The sequence below is a fragment of the Prionailurus viverrinus genome, chromosome D2, assembly GCF_022837055.1.
Source record: "Prionailurus viverrinus isolate Anna chromosome D2, UM_Priviv_1.0, whole genome shotgun sequence".
NCBI classification, from domain to species: Eukaryota; Metazoa; Chordata; class Mammalia; order Carnivora; family Felidae; genus Prionailurus; species Prionailurus viverrinus.
In genome coordinates, this window is record NC_062571.1 from 81,792,718 (window position 1) to 81,800,773 (window position 8,056).

An 8,056-nucleotide genomic window follows, 5' to 3' on the forward strand; every position below is an offset into this window, starting at 1 on the left:
GCACTGTCATTGTAATGACTGAATTTTTGATAACCCTGCTGAAACATGAATTGCTCTAAGCCTTTCAAATTGTTTCCAGAGAAGCTTTTGGTAATTGATAATTTGGCGAATTGGTCACCCAAGTGAGGCAATCTGGCAAAATGTGCCGGGGACAGCGAAAGACACAGTAAATCCTGCCTCTGTCCTCGTGGTGCAGACCCTCCTGGCGACAGAGACATCGCCACACAAACAAAGGGTAGTAACAGAGAGGCACAGGTGCTCCAAGGCCACATGACAGAGGGACCTGAATGAATCAGAAAGGTGACCAGGGCGATAGGGAGAAGATGAAGCCAAGAAAGGCTGCACAGAGCCAGGGAGGGCATGCCAGGCAGCAGAGAGCCTGTCACAGGCCCTGGCAGTGGGCTCAGTGTGGCTCACTCAAGAAATGAAGGGTGGCCGGGGCGCCTGGGGGGCTCAGTCGGTTGAGCGTCCGACTTCGGCTCAGGTCATGATCTCACGGCTCGTGGGTTCTAGCCCTGCGTCAGGCTCTGTGCTGACAGCTCAGAGCCCGGAGCCTGCTTTGGATTCCATGTCTCCCTCTCTCTCTGCCCCCACCCCCAGCTTGCGCTCTGTCTCTCAAATATGAACATTAAAAAAATTTTTTTTAATAAAAAAAAAAAAAAGAAGGGTAGCCGACATGGCTTCAATGTGGTCCGAGGGGAGGAGCAGAAGGCAGGCCACTCGGGGCGTCCAGGCGGTCCAGAGAGTGCACAGGCACTTGCCCTCTGTGACCTCGACCCGACAGCCAATGCCCGAAGGAGGTAGGGACACAGGGAGCGGGCCGAAACCACAAGAAAGGCTCCTGAGAGCTTTGGCGTTTTAAAGAAAAGCACCTTAGAAATAAGACGCCCCCATGGGGCGCCTGGGTGGCGCAGTCGGTTAAGCGTCCGACTTCAGCCAGGTCACGATCTCGAGGTCCGTGAGTTCGAGCCCCGCGTCAGGCTCTGGGCTGATGGCTCGGAGCCTGGAGCCTGTTTCCGATTCTCTGTCTCCCTCTCTCTATGCCCCTCCCCCGTTCATGCTCTGTCTCTCTCTGTCCCAAAAATAAATAAAAACGTTGAAAAAAAATTAATAAAAAAAAAAAAAAGAAAGAAAGAAATAAGACGCCCCCAAGATGCACCACCTGGGTTGAGTCTGTCCTCTCTCCAAATGCTGAAAAAGACAAGCGGGAGCATTTAGTTGGGCGCCCGCTTCTCCGCTCGTTGGGATTTCGATTCCTGCTTCCACTTGTGTGTTTGCACGCTTGTAGAGGTTGTCGCGAAGGCTTGACGCTTTGTTTTCGCCCCCCTGGAACGACGGCTGCTCTGGTCCCCTCTCGCGGTTTGAATGGGAGCGTCCTCCAAAAACACAGAATAAAAGACAGTGGTAATTACATGTGTGGTTCAAAACGGAGAGCACTAAAATGGAAAATGCCGGCCTCCAGAATCGTAGAGCAAACCGGCAAAATAAATATATATTTTTCAGCTGAAGAGAAAATGAGCAGCGTCTCAGAATGTGACAGAAAGTTCATCTCTACGCCACCGGGCGGGAGCAGCGGCGGAGGCAGGGTCCTCAAACGAAGGAGAGAGCCATAGGCCCTTTAAAATCTCCTTTATCCTCTTATTTTGTACTATAAACCATAATGGAGATTTCATCAACTTGGCAGGAAATTGCAAGCTAATAAAAGAGCCTTGTTACAAAGATAAGAAGAGAACGTCGTAAAAGACAGACATGGGCTGAGTTCTGGCTTTAGGCCCTTCTTCAGCTCTACAGGGACCTGAGGTTCATCAACTCAGTTAATGGTGTGGATGACCACCAACTTGTCCTTTCCTCCTCCTGTCCTTTCTTCATATTCCAGGGCGTTTCTGCCCATCGGGGGTGCCTTGCAAAGGCCAATCGGAAATGCATACAGCATTAAGACTTGCAACGCTGCCTGTTCATTGGCTCCGTAAACGATACCCTGACGGAGGAATCAGACAGGACATGGCTTTAAAGCCAGCGTGGATATACCCCTTCACCCAAGGGAGGACCGGCTTGTTCCTCGTATCCTTCTGCCTCCCACTCTGGCTTCCAACTTACCTTATCACCGAAACATCGGCTCTATTTTTTTTTTTCCCCTCCTCCCCTCTCAACGTTTGAGTTGGCTGTAAAGTAAGGAACCCGCCCATCAGGGCCACGCTGTTCCAAGTGTGGTCCTTGGACCAGCAGCCCCCGGGGACCGCTTTTGAATTTATTAGAAACGCCGATTCTCGGGCCCCTGCCCAGACCTACGGAATCAGGATGTGCACTTTCACAAGACTCCCAGATGATTCACGTGCACGTAAAGTCCGACAGGTGCACCGTGGAGAATCGGGAAACACGCGAGACCTCTCTCGGCCATGCTGGCATTGGATGCTCAATCCTTCTGTGAAAGGAAAGTGGGGTCCGAAAGCCCCGTGGGCACGTTTGCTGTTGCACCTGCAGAGAGGCACTAATCCTTGGACCGTGATCACTGTCGTACTAGACTTTTAAAGATTCAGAAACCATATAGGAGGCTAGAAGGTCTTCCGTCAGGTGCTCAAACCCTTTCTAGACGGTACCACACAAACCTTCAGTGTGCTTGATATGGAAGTAGGGAAGTAAATAACGTTTCCCCCTAGAGGACCCCGAGACACACGCTGTTTCTTTGCACAGTTACATAAACATACTGCAGTGTGCTTGTCTTAATGTTTAATTTAGATTGCTGCCCCATTGATTCCACTGTGGCTCGGCAGATGAGAGCAAACCAGATTCATGGTGCTGCCGTGCCACGGTCCAGTCGTCTTGAGTGTAGGAGAATGGCCACATCAGGGTTGTGCGCCTAATTAAGCACTTAGTCAATAACCCACTCCCCCTGGACTGAGCCATTTGCTTTATCCATTGCGGGAACGAGATCAAGCTGGGCAGTGAACGTGGGTAATTCATGCAGCAAGAACTCGTTTTAGGTGAGGCTGGATTGATGGGAGTTGGTTGCTTCGGAGTCAGAGACGGCGGAGAGAAAGCGCTGTCTCTCCCCGGGCGATTCCAGCATTCCTCCACGAAGGCGAGGTGGGGACTGGGTCCACCCGCCAGGGGCGCGTGCGTGGGGCCCCCGGAGGGCCGGTGGGCACCTTGCCACGGTGGCCCCAGAGGTCTGGGAAGAGGCTCCATCGTTGGCGTGCACACAGCTCGCTGCCGGGTGATGCCTGTAATTGTTCTGCGGTGAGATAAGAACTCTGCGTTTTATCTGAGGTCTCAAGACAGCTTATTGACTGCACTGTCTTACTGCGCAGCACATAATAACGTTGTTAGGGGAAATGTCAGCGAAGGCACTGAAGGGTGGAAAAACATGAAATCAAATTTCTCCTATGACAATGGCTTGAATATTTGTTGGGTTTTCGCCTCCACCGAACGAGGCTGAGGATTCTTTTCAGGCTGATTGGCTCGGCCCCTGCACGGGGTTTGTCCAGCCAGCCTACCCAGCAGTCAACACGTTTTAACAAGCCCTCCACTCTTCCTGCCCTCAGAAAGGGGTCTGGAACAGGCGGATGCTGTCCCCGGCTCTTCACAGAGAAATCATTTCCATAACATCCCGAGCGTCCTAAGACTTCGTGTCGTATTTTTCCATCAGCCATCTGCTAGGGTGGATGTATCCACAAGACATCTTCCTTCGCTGGCGTAATTAAAAGAGATTCTCCTCTGCCGAACGTTGCGTTACATTTACATTCGAAGTTATTTTGCTCTTTCTTTGCCCTTGCCCTGCAGGAATTGTGGGACTTCAAGTTAATAGGCTTTTAATGGTTCTGTGATAACTGTGATTATAAACTGTGAATCAGATCCGGGGAGCATCCGAGTTTCAGCTGCAGCTCAGGCAAAGATACCTCTGTTGCTTCTGATCCTTGGTTGAAATTTGGTTTTCCCTGTTTAGACACCACCGTCCTTTAAAAAAAAATAAAGTAAAAAATACCTCGTTTGTTTCGCAATCGCAAAGCCTTTACCGACATCTTCCTTTTGATATATTAGCAGCATTCAGAAACACATCCTGTTGCTAAAAATTAAGTCTACACTTGCGTTTCCTGCTTCCTTTTTGAGGGGAGATGCTGGATTTATTTAAAACACATGCAACACGTTGGACACACACGCACGCACGCACGCACACACCGCCTTCAACTTTTCGCTGCCAAATATTTAGAAATAAATTTTTACTGTGTTCTCTGAACATATAATTACTGCTTTGAGGCTAGTTAATGAAAATATATTTTTCTTTGAAACGTGTTGGCTCTACTAAATGAGCCTTTCCTTGGGAGTCCACAGATGAATTGATTGTGAGCCTCCTTGAAAAAAAAAGGCATTCTGATCATTGTTGCCAGATGTCTCAAGCAAGCCTTCCAAGCTGGGGCTAGAGACACAGCCTTAAAATAGAAGGCACGGAGTTGCACCATCGGCCAATGAGCCCTTAGAGCAAATGAGCTCTCGCTTCTCATTGGCCGGAACATCTGTGACCTGTGCATGGACGGCCCAGGGTCGCGAGCACCTCTTGCTCTGGCCAATTACTGCTGGCATCTGAAAAGGCCACAAATAACAGCCCACAGTTTTTGCAACACTGCCTTGCAGAACACCTCAGCTCACTTCCTAGGAAAATCGCCCAGGGCATCACCCAGGCCAAATAATCCCTGTGGTGGGAATAGTTCCACCAGGCAAAACCCTGGCTAGAGTTGGGCTCTAGAGAGAAGGTCTTCTTCTCAGGCCAGGGGGCCCTTACCTACAGGCCCTCCCTGGGGGAGAAATCAACTGGATTTGCTTACTGGGAAATCCACAGGAAGGAAAGCTGAGTGATTGAGCAGCAGGCAGCACCTCACCGCCTTCCCAAATAACCACGATCTCAAGTTGGAGGTTACGATCACCATCAATTTTAAAAGAGGCATTTCGGGGGGCGCCTGGGTGGCGCAGTCGGTTAAGCGTCCGACTTCAGCCAGGTCACGATCTCGCGGTCTGTGAGTTCGAGCCCCGCGTCAGGCTCTGGGCTGATGGCTCAGAGCCTGGAGCCTGTTTCCCATTCTGTGTCTCCCTCTCTCTCTGCCCCTCCCCCGTTCATGCTCTGTCTCTCTCTGTCCCAAAAATAAATAAATAAAAAACGTTGAAAAAAATTAAAAATAAAATAAAATAAAAGAGGCATCTCGGGGCGCCTGGGTGGCTCAGTCGGTTAAGCGTCCGACTTCAGCTCAGGTCATGATCTCACGGTGTCAGTTCAAGCCCCACATCAGGCTCTATGCTGACAGCTCAGAGCCTGGAGCCTGTTTCGGATTCTGTGTCTCCCTCTCTCTCTGACCCTCCCCTGTTCATGCTCTGTCTCTCTCTGTCTCAAAAATAAATAAATGTTAAAAAAATTTTTTTTAATAAATAAAAGAGGCATTTCAACAAGAGGCCATGGGAAACGTGGAGCCCTAAAGGCCCGTTCATCTGTAAGGAACAAAGAAACGCCCTAGGCGGAAGTCTCATCGACAAAGGTCAGCTCATGGCAACATAGGCCGGACTGGGCAGCCAGGAGCACTTTAGACACTGCTCAACGGTGCTGCGGGACCGGCATCGGGACCAGAATTAAGAAATTACTATTGGCATCAAAGAGTAATTTGGTAGCAATAGCTCCCAAAGAGCCTTAAACATATCCATATTTTATGATCCTGCAATGTTACTGCCGAGAATTCACCCCAAGAAAATACCCATATATTTGCACAAAGATTTATCCCCAAGCATGCTTATTATACTATTTGTTAGAGAAAAAAAAAAATTGAATCATAAAGTTGAACCCAATGGAGTCATCGAAAAACATAGAACGACACAAAAATGTTCACGTTATATTGTTCATTAGAAAAGAAAGGTAGGGGCGCCTCGGTGGCTGAGTCGGTTAAGGGTCTAACTTCAACTCAGGTCATGATCTTGCGGTTCGTGGGTTTGAGCCCTGCATCGCGCTCTGTGCTGACAGCTGGGAGCCTGGAGCCTGCTTCGGATTCTGTGTCTCCCTCTCTCTCTCTGCCCTCCCCGGCTTGTGCTCTGTCTCTGTCTCTCTCTCAAAAATAAATAAACATTAAAAAAAAAAAGGTAAATGCATATATAGAATGATCTTCTTTTGTAAAAAAAAAATATATATTCATACTTATAGGAAAACAGAAGGTTACACGAAAAGTTTTAGGATTACTTGAATTTCTTTTTTTTTTTTTTTTTCCTTCACTGGGCTTTTCCAAATGCACATGTATCGCTATTGTGGTGAGAAACAAAATTAGAAGATTTTTTAAGAGAAGGCATGGGAAGGCAAGTAATTTATGATGAATGTCTTGGAACAGGTCAAGACCCAGCCAAGCAGAGGGCACAAAAATTAAGCTATAAAACACAGTGATGCATGTGATGGTCTACTAAGAACAAAGCTCGACTGGCTGTGGTCAAGTCATGAATTTGCATGTATTCCAGAAAGAGTGTTTTGCAGGCAACGCTCCATATCGCGCTAGGTGCTGAAGATACCACGGTGCATAATCGGTGGTCCCTACTCTGAGGGCTTCCAGCCTGTCTGAGGAACGCATCCACGTTTCCATGGAAGCATTTCCATCCCACCCTTGTAGCAGGTGGAGAAATTCCCCCATCGATCTCTGTGAAATCTGCCTCAGTAAGCCTTCGCATTATGGGAAGTAAAATCAAATAAAGCTTAAAGCCTGCTAAAGCATGACACTTGGCCTTAACCTAGACTCTTAAACCAAGAGTGAGACCTTGAAGTCAGACAATGAGGATTAACGAAGTTCCAAGCTCCAGCAGCAACCCTGCTGAGATCTTGAAGCAGGAAGGCTAGAACCTGCTAAAAGGTCTCCATGGGCCCCTCTGAACACAACCGTGAACGTTCAAAGCTTCCATTCTTGGGAATCAGACCCCAAAAGATAGACTGTGTTGATTTAAGATATTATCCTTCTGCTATGAAAAAGCTTTTGGCATATGAGTGCCTCAATACCAGTGTTCATTTTTACACTAAATAGACCACCTGATATATTCTTCCTCAAAGGGGTTAGGGAAGGCCCCAAGGGCACCAGCCAAGTGGTCAGGCCGCGGTTCAGTCCTAGGGAACAGATCTTAATTTAAAGGGGTAGTGATGGGAGACTTGGAGACAGGAGGAACTGGGGGGTAAAAAGGACATTTGTGGGGCATCTGGGTGGCTCAGTTGGTTAAGCATCTGACTCTTGATTTCAGCTCAGGTCATGATCTCATGGTTTGTGAGTTTGAGACCCACATCGGTGCTGAAGGGACAGAGCCTGTTGGGATTCTCTCTCTTTCCTTCTCTCTGCCCCTCCCCTGCTTGCTCTCTCTCTGTCTCTTAAAAAAAAAAAAAAGACATTTGGGGCTTCCCTCTCCAGCATCTATCATCGCCCTTCTTCCAGTAATAACCTCCATTGCTGCTTGTCACCACCATCGGTCCACCCAGGTTAGGTGGAGTTGATTCTGTCCTTCCCTCCAGCACTAGCCAATCAGAGCATCGTTCCCCTGGTGATACTCTTTGGGTCTGGGTGGGCACGTGAGGAAAGCAGGCCAATCAAAGTAAAGTAAATTCAGTTCTAAGACAGAGAAAGAATCTCCACGTTTCCTGACAAATTTGAACCCAAAAGCATGTGGGCGGGCATCTCTGCTGCCACCTTCCCACCTCCCGACCTCGACAATGAAGCCAACCACAGACAGGACCCGCCTGGAGGGGCCGTGGGACTGTGGCTCCTCATTACACCCGCTGAACCTGCACCTGAAGCCAGGAATACCCTTGAACGAGCCAGTGCCTGAGCCAATAAGTGTCCTTCTTTCGGTGCAAAAGGAGTGATGATTGAGGGAGAAGTGGAGAAAGAGAGAAGACTTGACCTTGTAGGCATAGGGGGAGGGGAGGGCCCATGGGAAAGAAAGGTGGTGGACAAAAAAAAAGCACAGAATGCACTTCCTCTGAGATGAGGGAACCCTACCTGGGACCCGGCTAATGCCTTCGAAGCCCCAGAGTCTGCTGCCCAGACAGGGGCCACTC